This window comes from Etheostoma spectabile, unplaced genomic scaffold (assembly GCF_008692095.1).
Source record: "Etheostoma spectabile isolate EspeVRDwgs_2016 unplaced genomic scaffold, UIUC_Espe_1.0 scaffold00019179, whole genome shotgun sequence".
Taxonomy (NCBI): Eukaryota; Metazoa; Chordata; class Actinopteri; order Perciformes; family Percidae; genus Etheostoma; species Etheostoma spectabile.
In genome coordinates, this window is record NW_022604724.1 from 18264 (window position 1) to 29096 (window position 10833).

Genomic DNA, 10833 nt, shown 5'->3' on the forward strand with positions numbered 1-10833 from the left:
AAACTAGATGTGAAAAGTTGATCTTTTTCACCTATACTGTGGCTTGAAAACAGGTTCCACTGAGATTTGAACTTAGATCGCTGAATTCACAGTGCAGAGTGCTACCCATTATACCATTGAACCTTTAAAAGTGTTACAAGGGTTTGCTAGGCAGTTTCTTTCATAATATCCACATGTGTGATATTACAGTTTTTTTGGATTGCTTACACACTAAAGTTAAAAGTAGTACACTATTAGCAAAACCTTACACTCAAGAAGCAAAAGATCAGCCCATATTTGCACAACTATAAGCACATTGTCAACCTCACACTTGTTGCAAAACTCTACACACAGTGATTTGCAAAACACTAAACACACTTAACATACATTACACACAAAAATCTATTATGAAGTCACTTCCTTGCAATACCAAAGCACTGACTGTCAAATTACCGCACCTTCCAACCAATTGATTCAACACAGTCATCAGGTGTGCAAACACTTGTTTGCTTAATTGGAGACACACCAATCAGGTGTGTAAGCACTATAAAAAGCAGCAGGTGAGTTCATCGGTCTTCAAGCACAATTGAAAGAGTCAGAGAAATAGTAAGACGAGGTCGAGGTCGAGGTCGAGGTCGAGGTCGAGGTCGAGGTCGAGGTCGAGGTCGAGGTCGAGGTCGACAAGGAGGAGGAGAAGGACAAGGAGGAAGAGGAGGAAGGGGAGGAAGAGGAATCAACAGAGGAGGAATCAACGGAAGAAGAAGAGATGGAGGCCATGCTGGAGGTAGAGGAAGAGGAAGAGGAAGAGGAAGACGAGAAGGTGCTCAAAGAGGACCGAATCTGACAAATGAGATCCGTGCAACACTGGTTGACCACGTTGTCAACCACGGCCTGACGCTGAGGGAGGCTGGACTGCGAGTACAGCCAAATCTAAGCCGATACACAGTGGCAAGTGTGATAAGAACATTTCGACTGGAAAATAGGTATTGTAAAAATATCATCACATCAAAAACATCTGCACGGTTTCAGCAACTGCTTACAGTACTGTATTCTATGCACTATCAGCACTTCTGTTACCTTTTCCTGTGAAATGACTGTACTATTGTTTACTGTTTTTTTCTCTACATAGGATTGAGGGTCAGGGACGACGAGGGGGAAGGCCTCCTATGTTCACAGAACAGCGAGAGGGACATAGTAAACATGGTTTTGGCCAACAATGCTATAACCCTCAATCAGCTCCAAGCTAACATTGTCAATAACCACGTCGGTTTCAACAATATCCATCAGGTCTCAACATCAACACTGGCACGCATCCTAATAAAAAAACATATTCAAATGAAGCAAATTTATCGAGTGCCTTTCGAGCGCAATTCCGAAAGGGTGAAACGACTGCGGCATGATTATGCAGAGGTATGTATTCACCTAAGCATTGTGATCTTGCATACTGTCTCATAATCTTTTACTGTACTGTAATATGTATACTAGATCTACACTGAACACAATTTTGCCTGACACTGTTCTTCAGAGAGTTTTACAAATGGATGGAGAGGAGATCCAGCATGAGTTCATCTACGTAGATGAGGCTGGGTTCAACCTGACGAGAACACGAAGGAGGGGAAGAAACATCATTGGCCACAGGGCTATAGTCAATGTCCCAGGGCAACGTGGGGGTAATATAACACTCTGTGCAGCCATTACACAGAATGGGGTCCTCCACCGCCATGCCCATATGGGCCCTTATAACACAGCACTCATACTCACATTCTTGGACCAATTGCACAACATAACAGCAGCAGATCAAATCGATCATATGCAATACATTGTTGTCTGGGACAATGTGTCTTTCCACCGCTCTGCTCTGGTTCAGAACTGGTTTCAGCAACATCCACATTTCACCGTCCTATATCTTCCACCATACTCTCCATTTCTCAACCCTATAGAAGAGTTTTTCTCGGCATGGCGGTGGAAGGTATATGATCTCCGTCTCCAGGCTGAGGTACCCCTCATCCAAGCCATGGAGGAGGCCTGTGACCAGATGGAGGTAGCAGCAATACAAGGATGGATTCGTCATTCAAGACGTTTCTTTCCAAGGTGTCTTGCTAATGACAACATTGCCTGCGATGTTGATGAAATTCTCTGGCCAGATCCAGCTAGGCGAAGAGACAATGTCTAGTGTTTTTTACAATACGTAAAGTGACATTTTGTTACAGTATTATGAATCTCCATGTCAACATTTTGGTCGTGTTGAGAAATGAGTTTCTTCAGTCTGCAACATTGGTCTTGTGTAGCGTTTGGTGAATTTACTTTATATTTGTACTTTGATGGTAGCCAACTCTAATCATAGGGAAGTAGAAGTGCTAAAAGTGTTTTAGGTTTATCAGAGCAGAGTGGAACTCGTGCAAACAGAGTATAGTAATGTGAAACGTGTGTGTTTCATATGGTAACAAAGTGTGGTTTTTAAACAGAAGTGTATAGTTTTTACAAGAGTGTTTAATTATGCAAAGGATCTGTAGTGTTTTGCTAGTTGGGTGTGTGGTTGTGCTAATTGTGTGTAATGTTTTGAAAACACGGGCCCTGTTTTGAAAATCGTGCTTAAGCAATCCAAAAAAACTGTAACAACCAGGTGACTCCTCAACATGCCCCCACCAACATAAGCTTACTTTAAACTAGATGTGGAAAGTTGAAAGGTTGAATGTTTCACCTGTGCTGTGGCTTAAAAACAGGTTCCACCGAGATTTGAACTCAGATCCCTGGATTCAGAGTCCAGAGTGCTAACCATTACACCATGGAACCTTCAAAAGAGTTTGCTAGGCAGTTTCTTTCATTATATCTACATGTGTGATATTAAAGGCACACAACAATCACAACAATTAAAATATCACGCCCCAATATATTCTCGGTTTTGAGTCCTCACCCCTACTATTTTCGACATGGCCAGACGTAATCCGGCTAAGAAGCAGCACTTTTCAGGGGTGGAGATTGAAACCCTGACATCTCAGTTTAATTTGCAGTAAAGTATACACCTACATGTAAAGTGTACCCATATTTAAATAAACACACGGTAGCAAAGTTTATGCAGTGTTTTTTAATTTTACTCGTGTTTTTTTCGTGAGTCAGTGTAAATATTAGTGCAAATCAGTGTTACACTGTTTTTCAGGTTGTTGTGGCCGAGTGGTTAAGGCGATGGACTTGAAATCCATTGGGGTCTCCCCTCGCAGGTTCGAATCCTGCCAACAACGAGAGGCGCTGTTTAATTGCGGTCACACATCTCATTATGACAAACGGCAGATGTGCCTTCATGGATAACACTATAATATCAAATAGTTACTGGAAGCCGCTGATGCATCTCTGAGCATTTATTTTCATTCTCAATGCACAGATGTGTGCAGTTGATATGGCTTTGGTTCCCAGCCAGTAACTTTCTTTGAGTGACGTTACTTGCTTTATTCGTCAAGAAGTAACCAGAAAGGTTACTCTCCCAACCCGGTTTGATAAAACATTAGATCACTGTTATATCGCACAAATAAGGGAACATAACAATCAATCAAGCTGCCTCCATGAGGATCCACAGACATAGACATGTTCCACCACCCGCAATTAAGCCTGTCTCCTCAGCTTCTAGACGCCGCTGCATCACCTCGCATCTGCGTTTGTGACAGTTTCTCACAGTTAGCAAAGCTCACATAAAGCAAATGCTTGTGGCTTAAAGATCGAGCTCCCTGGAGTGATCCAACTCTGGGATTTATCCTTCTACAGAAGACCATAGAGGCAGCTTCTCCAATTTCTGAGTAACAGGAAAATAGCCTGATAAGCATACATGTGCAGCACGACCTCAAAAGGCCATAAAGCAAATGCTTGTGGCTTAAAGATCAAGTTGGCGCTCATAATACATCAGCCAGGCGCAGTCTCTGTGGCGCAATAGGTCAGCGCAGTCGGCTGTTAACTGAAAGGATGGTGGTTCAAGTCCACCCAGAGACGATTGTTGCTTAAATAACCTGGAGTTAGCCAACTCTAGGATCTATGAGCTCAAAGATAATCCAAGTGGCCTTATATCAGAAGGTACAGTTCTGCAAGCCATGTACATATTGATCTTTGCAGTCATTGGTATGCAGGTCACTTGATGTAATACAAGCAAATACGTAAGGCCCCACCCAACAGTTTAGTGATAGGTGGCGGCAACTGTATGTCAATGATCAAGCTGGTTGCTGTGACCAAGAAACCACCAGCAAAACGACTGATACATCATCAGTTCCAGAACTTTCTTGGATGCCAAATATTTGAATTCAAAGTCAGATTTCAATTGACATGTAAGAAAAAGGCAATGCACGTCCAGCTTCTACATTTCAGCATGAGTCAGCTTCCCCAATTTCTGAGTAACAGGAAAATAGCCTGATAAGCATACATGTGCAGCTCAACCTCAAAAAGCCATAAAGCAAATGCTTGTGGCTTAAAGATCGAACTCCCGCTCATAAAACATCAGACATATGCAGTCTCTGTGGCGCAATAGGTCAGCGCAGTCGGCTGTTAACCGAAAGGATGGTGGTTCAAGTCCACCCAGGGAAGTTTGTTGCTTAAATAATCTGTAGTGAGCCAACTCTGGGATTTATCCTTCTGCAGAAGACCATAGAGCAGCCCAAAGATAACCCAAGTGGCCTTACCTCTATTAGAAGGTACAGTTCTGCAAACAATGTAAATATTAATCTTTACGGTCATCAGAGATGGGAAGTAACAAAACACAAATACTTCATTACTGTACTCCAGTTGAATTTTCAGGTATTTTTACTTTACTATTTATTTTTTGGGCGACTTTTTACTTCTACTCGAATATCGGTACTTTCTACTCCCTACATTTTACAAAATTGGCTTGTTACTTTAGTTTTGTACTAAAGGTCGTCTATCAGGTGTGATTTGGAGTCCATGTCGGAGAATAGCGCGGACACCCGCCTCACGCCGCGAGCGGGCGCACACGCCACACGGAGAAAAAAGTGAAAAAAAAAAAAAAAGAGACTAGCTGTCCGGAGGATAATCAGCTGAGAACGTGTGCGTCTTTGAGAACTGTAAGTCATTTAACTGATGATGTCAGTTCATGTAAGCCTGTTGTTGTGTTGGTCTGTAGTTCTGGTACATTTAAAAGTTAGCTTGTTTACGTTCTTCTACTGTTGGCTAGGTTACACCTGGCTGTTGATTCGATATAATGGCGATTGTTGAACGTCCTTGCTCATTAAGATAATGTAATTAATAGTGGGTTCATTGTTATTATTTACTAGCATATATGATTCCTTGTTATTTATTTATTTTATTACCACACACACAGCCATAGCAGAGCTACCCCCCCCCCCCCCCATGTTTATCCTGATGCTTGATTGTAATAAGCATCAACAGAGAGAGGTTGTCTCCATCTGTGTTTTAACAGACACACCTGGGACCAAATTGGAAACCAGAATCAGCTTTAAATCCAGTCCTAATCTAGTCCTCAATAAATTTTAAATAATTTCACTGGAGTTAGTTATTATTTTTGCATCATCAATACCAAAATGAATCTAATTGAATGGCAATATTCACGGAATTCTCACAAAATCACAACTGAATTCATATCTTGATACTTGCGTGAGAATCTTAATAACCTGGAGTCCCAGTCTCTGTCACAATAAATAGGCTATATGTTTATATATGTTTTAGGCTACTTTTACTTCTATACTTTAAGTAAATTGCTAAGCCTTTACTTTGTTACTTTTTTACTTGAGTTCAGAAGTTAAATCAGTACTTATACTTTTACCAGAGTATTTATTAAGAAATTTCTCTCTACTTCTACTTGAGTAGGGGAAGTGAGTACTTTTGGCATCTCTGGATGTTAACACGTAACTTCATCCGTCTTTGCTGTTGCATTGCGATAACAAATAACTACGTTTGTGTAAAGTAATCGACAGGCTTTATGCCTGTGTTGAGTAGGGAGGGAAATGTAATGCATACTCCTACGTTTTATCTTCTTTTAATATTTATCATGAACGAGGAAGTGATATAGCGCCCTATTAAACAAAAAGTGAGAAAAACAGCAGTGAGAGAAACAAATCAAGGGAGTGAAGAGCAGGAAGAGGGAGAGCCAGAGGAGTTTGGGGGAGTTTGGAGAGAGGGCGTGTGATGAAGGGAGGGCTCTGACACAGAGAGGGATATTCCAGAGGGTGAGGAAGATGAAGAAGAGGGTGAGGAGGATGAAGAAGAGAGTGAGGAGGAAGAAAACATAAATGGGACAGAGGGAGGAACAGCCAGAGGGACAGCAAGTGGATCCATGTGGATCAAGTACTGCACCATCAGGTTTGTGATGAAGAAGGTTCTTACTATTTTCAAAGCAGTGCAAATACAATTTCATTGTAGGTCTGCTGTGTGTCCTTAAAATTGTGCTTTCTGCTGTAAAATTCTTTTTTTGTGTCAATGCGGCTAATTTTACATGCAGGTATACATGCATACAGTGGTATGCATGCGATTAGGAACCCATGCTGAAGTTGACCAAAAAGAGAAATTTAAAAAATCGTCTTTTGGAAATTGAGCTTATTGCCTTAATTTAATAAAAAGGAAAAATCCAACCTTTAAGGACATCAAATGCGTTGTCCAGTGATGGTGGTATAGTGGTGAGCATAGCTGCCTTCCAAGCAGTTGACATGGGTTCAATTCCCAGCCATTGCAGTAGTTTTCATTGTGTGGTTACTTGCTTTATTTATCAAGAAGTAGCCAGAAAGGTTACTTGCCCAACCCGATTTGATAAAAATATTAGATCTCTGTTATGGTACAAATAAGAGAGCATATCAACCAATTAAGCTGCCTCCACGAGGATCCACAGACACAGGCAGGGCACTACAATTTGTTCTTTGCCCGTGTCTGGTAACTACTACTAACTAATTGAAAAGATTATGAACATTTGTCCAAACAGGTGTAGCTCTGCTTTTTGTATTATCTCATAGGTACTGGAAGCAACCCATCTCCACCAATGCATCTCTTAGCATTTATTTTCAGTCTCAATGCCCAGATGTGTACAAGATTTGCAGTGAACTTTGTATTGTCCAGCAGAAAGGCAGCAGGTGTGTTACTTTTTGATTATGATTTATACCATAGCAGTGCAATCATTTTAACCAGGTTTGATTTCAAGCCACCACAGTTGCATTTACAGGTTGAAGCCATATACAACATTAACATTACATGTTTTACCCAGTTTTCTTCTTTTATTCTGTAGTATTTCAATTTCTTTGCGGTAAGTCATCCCAAAAGGATTAATAAAGATAAGTCTAAGTCTATCTCAGAAAAAAGTCAACAAATCTGAAAATCTTCAGGGTATGTAGCTCAGTGGTAGAGCTCCTGCTTTACATGTTACATGTTACCCCTAAGTGCAAACAGCAGAGCAGAATGCACAGCGGAAGCGTGCTGGGCCCAAAACCCAGAGATCAATGGATCAAAACTATTCTCTACTAAATCCTATAGCAGAGGATGGTTCCTTGAACTTTCCCTGCAGTATAGCGACCCCTGCCGACCTATTACCTAAAACTACGCATCTCTTCCCCATTGACTCCTCCAAAATGACACGTCTGCTTCTGAAGCATGAGTTTCTTGAACAAAGTAAAGATAGAGTATGCTGAGATCGAGTATGGTCACGTGACTGCACAACGACGTTTGATTGGTGAAACACAGTCATGTGGTAGAGCCTTCAGCGGAAGACTCTCTCTCTATAGCTCTCTCTGGAGCTGCTTGACAAAGATGGATGGATGGTTGGAACCCTGGTCACTAGCTCATTGTAATCTTGCATGACAGGCAATCCTGTAGGAGGCGCTGTAGCTTAGTGGTTAAAGCACCTGTCTTGTAACAGGAGATCCTGGGTCCAAATCCCAGCAGTGCCTAATCATCAGTTAATGTTTATGTTATCTGCACTACAAAGAGTGTATATATTTGTCATTTGTTTTGCTATAGTGCTTAACAAGCATTATATAATTTTGCCCAATTGTGGCGTGTTGATGGCAATAAATATCTAAAGTGAAATGGATTGGACCCATTTTTTAATGCTTTTAAACCTTGTTGTTGGGGCTGAACGTGGCCCAGGTGTACACCAGTACCCTGTGACATCACTGTTGGGTGGGGTTTCAGGTGCATGTGATGCTGACTGAGGTCAGAGGTGAAATGAACGTGAACTTTACTGGCCAAGGCACTTTGGGCGCTGACTGTGTGATTTTAACATCTTCGATGCTGTTGTAATAAAAATAATACATTTATTATTTGATATTAGTTGACTAGAGGTTGATGGATTGAAACCATCCTCTGCTAACGCTGATTTTCATGGTAAGTGAATCATGATATAAATGCTGGAAAAGTTGTTGAAAGCCCATAAAAAGTGGCAAGCATGTCTGGCAGATTAAAAAATTGACATCCACTACCCTGTCAGGATCTGTAGTAATGCTGACTTTCCAGTGATGTTTACAGGTTTTGATCATATCCATCGGTTGCATGGATGGGACATCAATACCCCGTTCTATCACCTGAATCGCTGTCTTTCGTTCAACGATATTTGGGCTCACACCTTAACACACCCGAAGCATCTCAGCCTAAAATCACGCTGCACCTCAAAGGACTCTCAAGCACTCCCAGCTGTGCGTTTGCAGAAAAGCGCCTTGTTTTCTTTTAGCTTGGGAAAAGGCTTTAGCTTATGACAAGGTAAACAGATTGCACCATTGTGCTACTCATTGTGTGTCCATTCAGTTATGTATTGAAGCACATCCTTAGAGCTAATGGCCCTCATTTATTAACCTAACGTACGACAGGTTCACGTGAGATTCATGAAACGTTCGTATCACAACAACAGAGCGTAAGAATGATCGTACATTGATAAATGCAGCGGCTAGAAACGATTGTAATTTAAATATCACGTCCAATATATTCTCAGTTTTGAGGCCTCGCCTCTATTATTATGACATGGCCAGACATAATCGGCTAAGAAGCGGCACTTTTCAGGAGTGGGGATTTAAAGCCTGACATCCCAGGTGCTCTGGTGCAAGCCAGATACCACCAGGCCCAGGGGAATATGCCGCCTAAGAAAAATGCAATCCTACCCGATGAGAAGACTAAACATTGTGAAAATAACGAAAATATGAATACATTAAACATATACGGGCATTGAACATATTGCTGCAGTCTCAGTCTCTTGGATGGTATAGGTAGCGCCCCGTCAGACATGTCATGCTATCATGACATGTTTAATTTACTATATAAATTTTTGAGACAGGTCCTGCTGAAGATCTGTTGGATCCGTCAGGATGGCCGAGCGGTCCAAGGCGCTGCGTTCAGGTTGCAGTCTCCACTGGAGGGTGGGTTCAAATCCCACTTCTGACAGCTAGTATTTTCATTTGGAACTAATGTCTAAGAGTTGATATTGGGAATAAAGAACTTAGCAGTTCTTTGTATTAAGAGGAACTGAATGTGCATGAGAAACGCAATTCCAAGTGCAGCGTTTTGTGACATCTTTATTGTCAACACATGTAAGTTCCTTAGGGGCCCGTAGTGGGATGAAATGGTAAAACATTTGGCCCTGGATGCATAGAATTCCTGCCATATTGAGCGACAAAGTTTGGGGTCCTGAAAAAAGGGTCTTGAACTCTATCTCGCCGACCTCTTTTTTTACTGTTTCTTGTTATGTCACGGCAAGAAGTATTATGCTTTTGAGCCGTTTGTCCATCTCTACATCAGAATCAGAAAAAAAAAAACATCAGACATATGCAGTCTCTGTGGCGCATAGGTCAGCGCAGTTGGCTGTTAACTGAAAGGATGGTGGTTCAAGTCCACCCAGGACTTTTGTTGCTTAAATAATCTGGAGTTAGCCAACTCTGGATTTTATCCTTCTTCAGGAGACTAGAGAGCAGCTGAAGGTAACCCAAGTGGCCTTATGTCTATCAGAAGATACAGTTCTGGAAACCATGACATATTAATCTTTACAGTCATCAGAGATGGGAAGTAAACGAAATACAAATACTTCAAAACAAAAAACGAAGTTAACACTTCATTACTGTACTCAAGAAGATTTTGCGGATATTTTTACTTTACTCTTTATTTTTTTGGCGACCTTTACTTTTACTCCTTACATTTTACCACAATATCGGTACTTTCTACTCCCTACATTTACAAATTGCTTGTTACTTTAATTTGTACTAAGGTTGTCTATCAGGTGATTTGGAGTCCATGTTGGAGAATAGCGCGGACATGCACCTCACACCACGAGCAGGCCCGCACGCACACTGGAGACAAAAGTGATAGAAAAGAAAAAGAGACTAGCTGTCTGGAGGAAACCAGTTGAGATCGTGTGCGTCTTTGAGAACTGTAAGTCATAGAACTGATGTTGTCAGTTCATGTAAGCCTGTTGGTGTATCGGTCTGTAGTTCTGGTACATTTAAAGTTAGCTTGTTTACGTTCTTCCCTGTTTTGGCTAGGTTAATCTGGCTGTTGATTTCGATTATAATGGCGATTGTTGAACGTCTTGCCTCATTAAGATAATGTAATAGTAGTTGGTATTGTTATTACTTACTAGCATATATGATTCCTATACATTGTGTATGGTAGCCTTTACAATGTTGTTTATTTCATTTATTACCACACACACATCATAGCAGAGCTGCCCCCCCCCCCCCCCCATGTTATACTGATGATTGATTGTAATAAATCAACAGGAGAGAAGTAGGAGTCGCGATGAATGATTTCAATTTTGGAGGTCAAAGGTCAAGGTCTACTGTTTCATTACGTCTCCATAACTGTATAGTTATTTCTCCTGAATTGGTGAGCTTTGGGGATGAAAAGCACCAGTGGCCTAATGGATAAGGCACTGGCCTC

The 10833-nt window shown here is 41.3% G+C and overlaps 2 non-coding genes across 2 annotated transcripts; one reads left to right on the forward strand and one right to left on the reverse strand.

Moving 5' to 3' along the window:
• Window positions 1-2700: 2700 nt before the first annotated feature.
• trnaq-cug (transfer RNA glutamine (anticodon CUG)) lies at window positions 2701-2772 on the reverse strand. Its single transcript has one exon. It is a non-coding gene; the product is annotated as a tRNA-Gln (tRNA).
• Window positions 2773-3136: 364 nt separating this feature from the next.
• Window positions 3137-3218, forward strand: trnas-uga (transfer RNA serine (anticodon UGA)). Its single transcript has one exon. It is a non-coding gene; the product is annotated as a tRNA-Ser (tRNA).
• Window positions 3219-10833: the final 7615 nt, after the last annotated feature.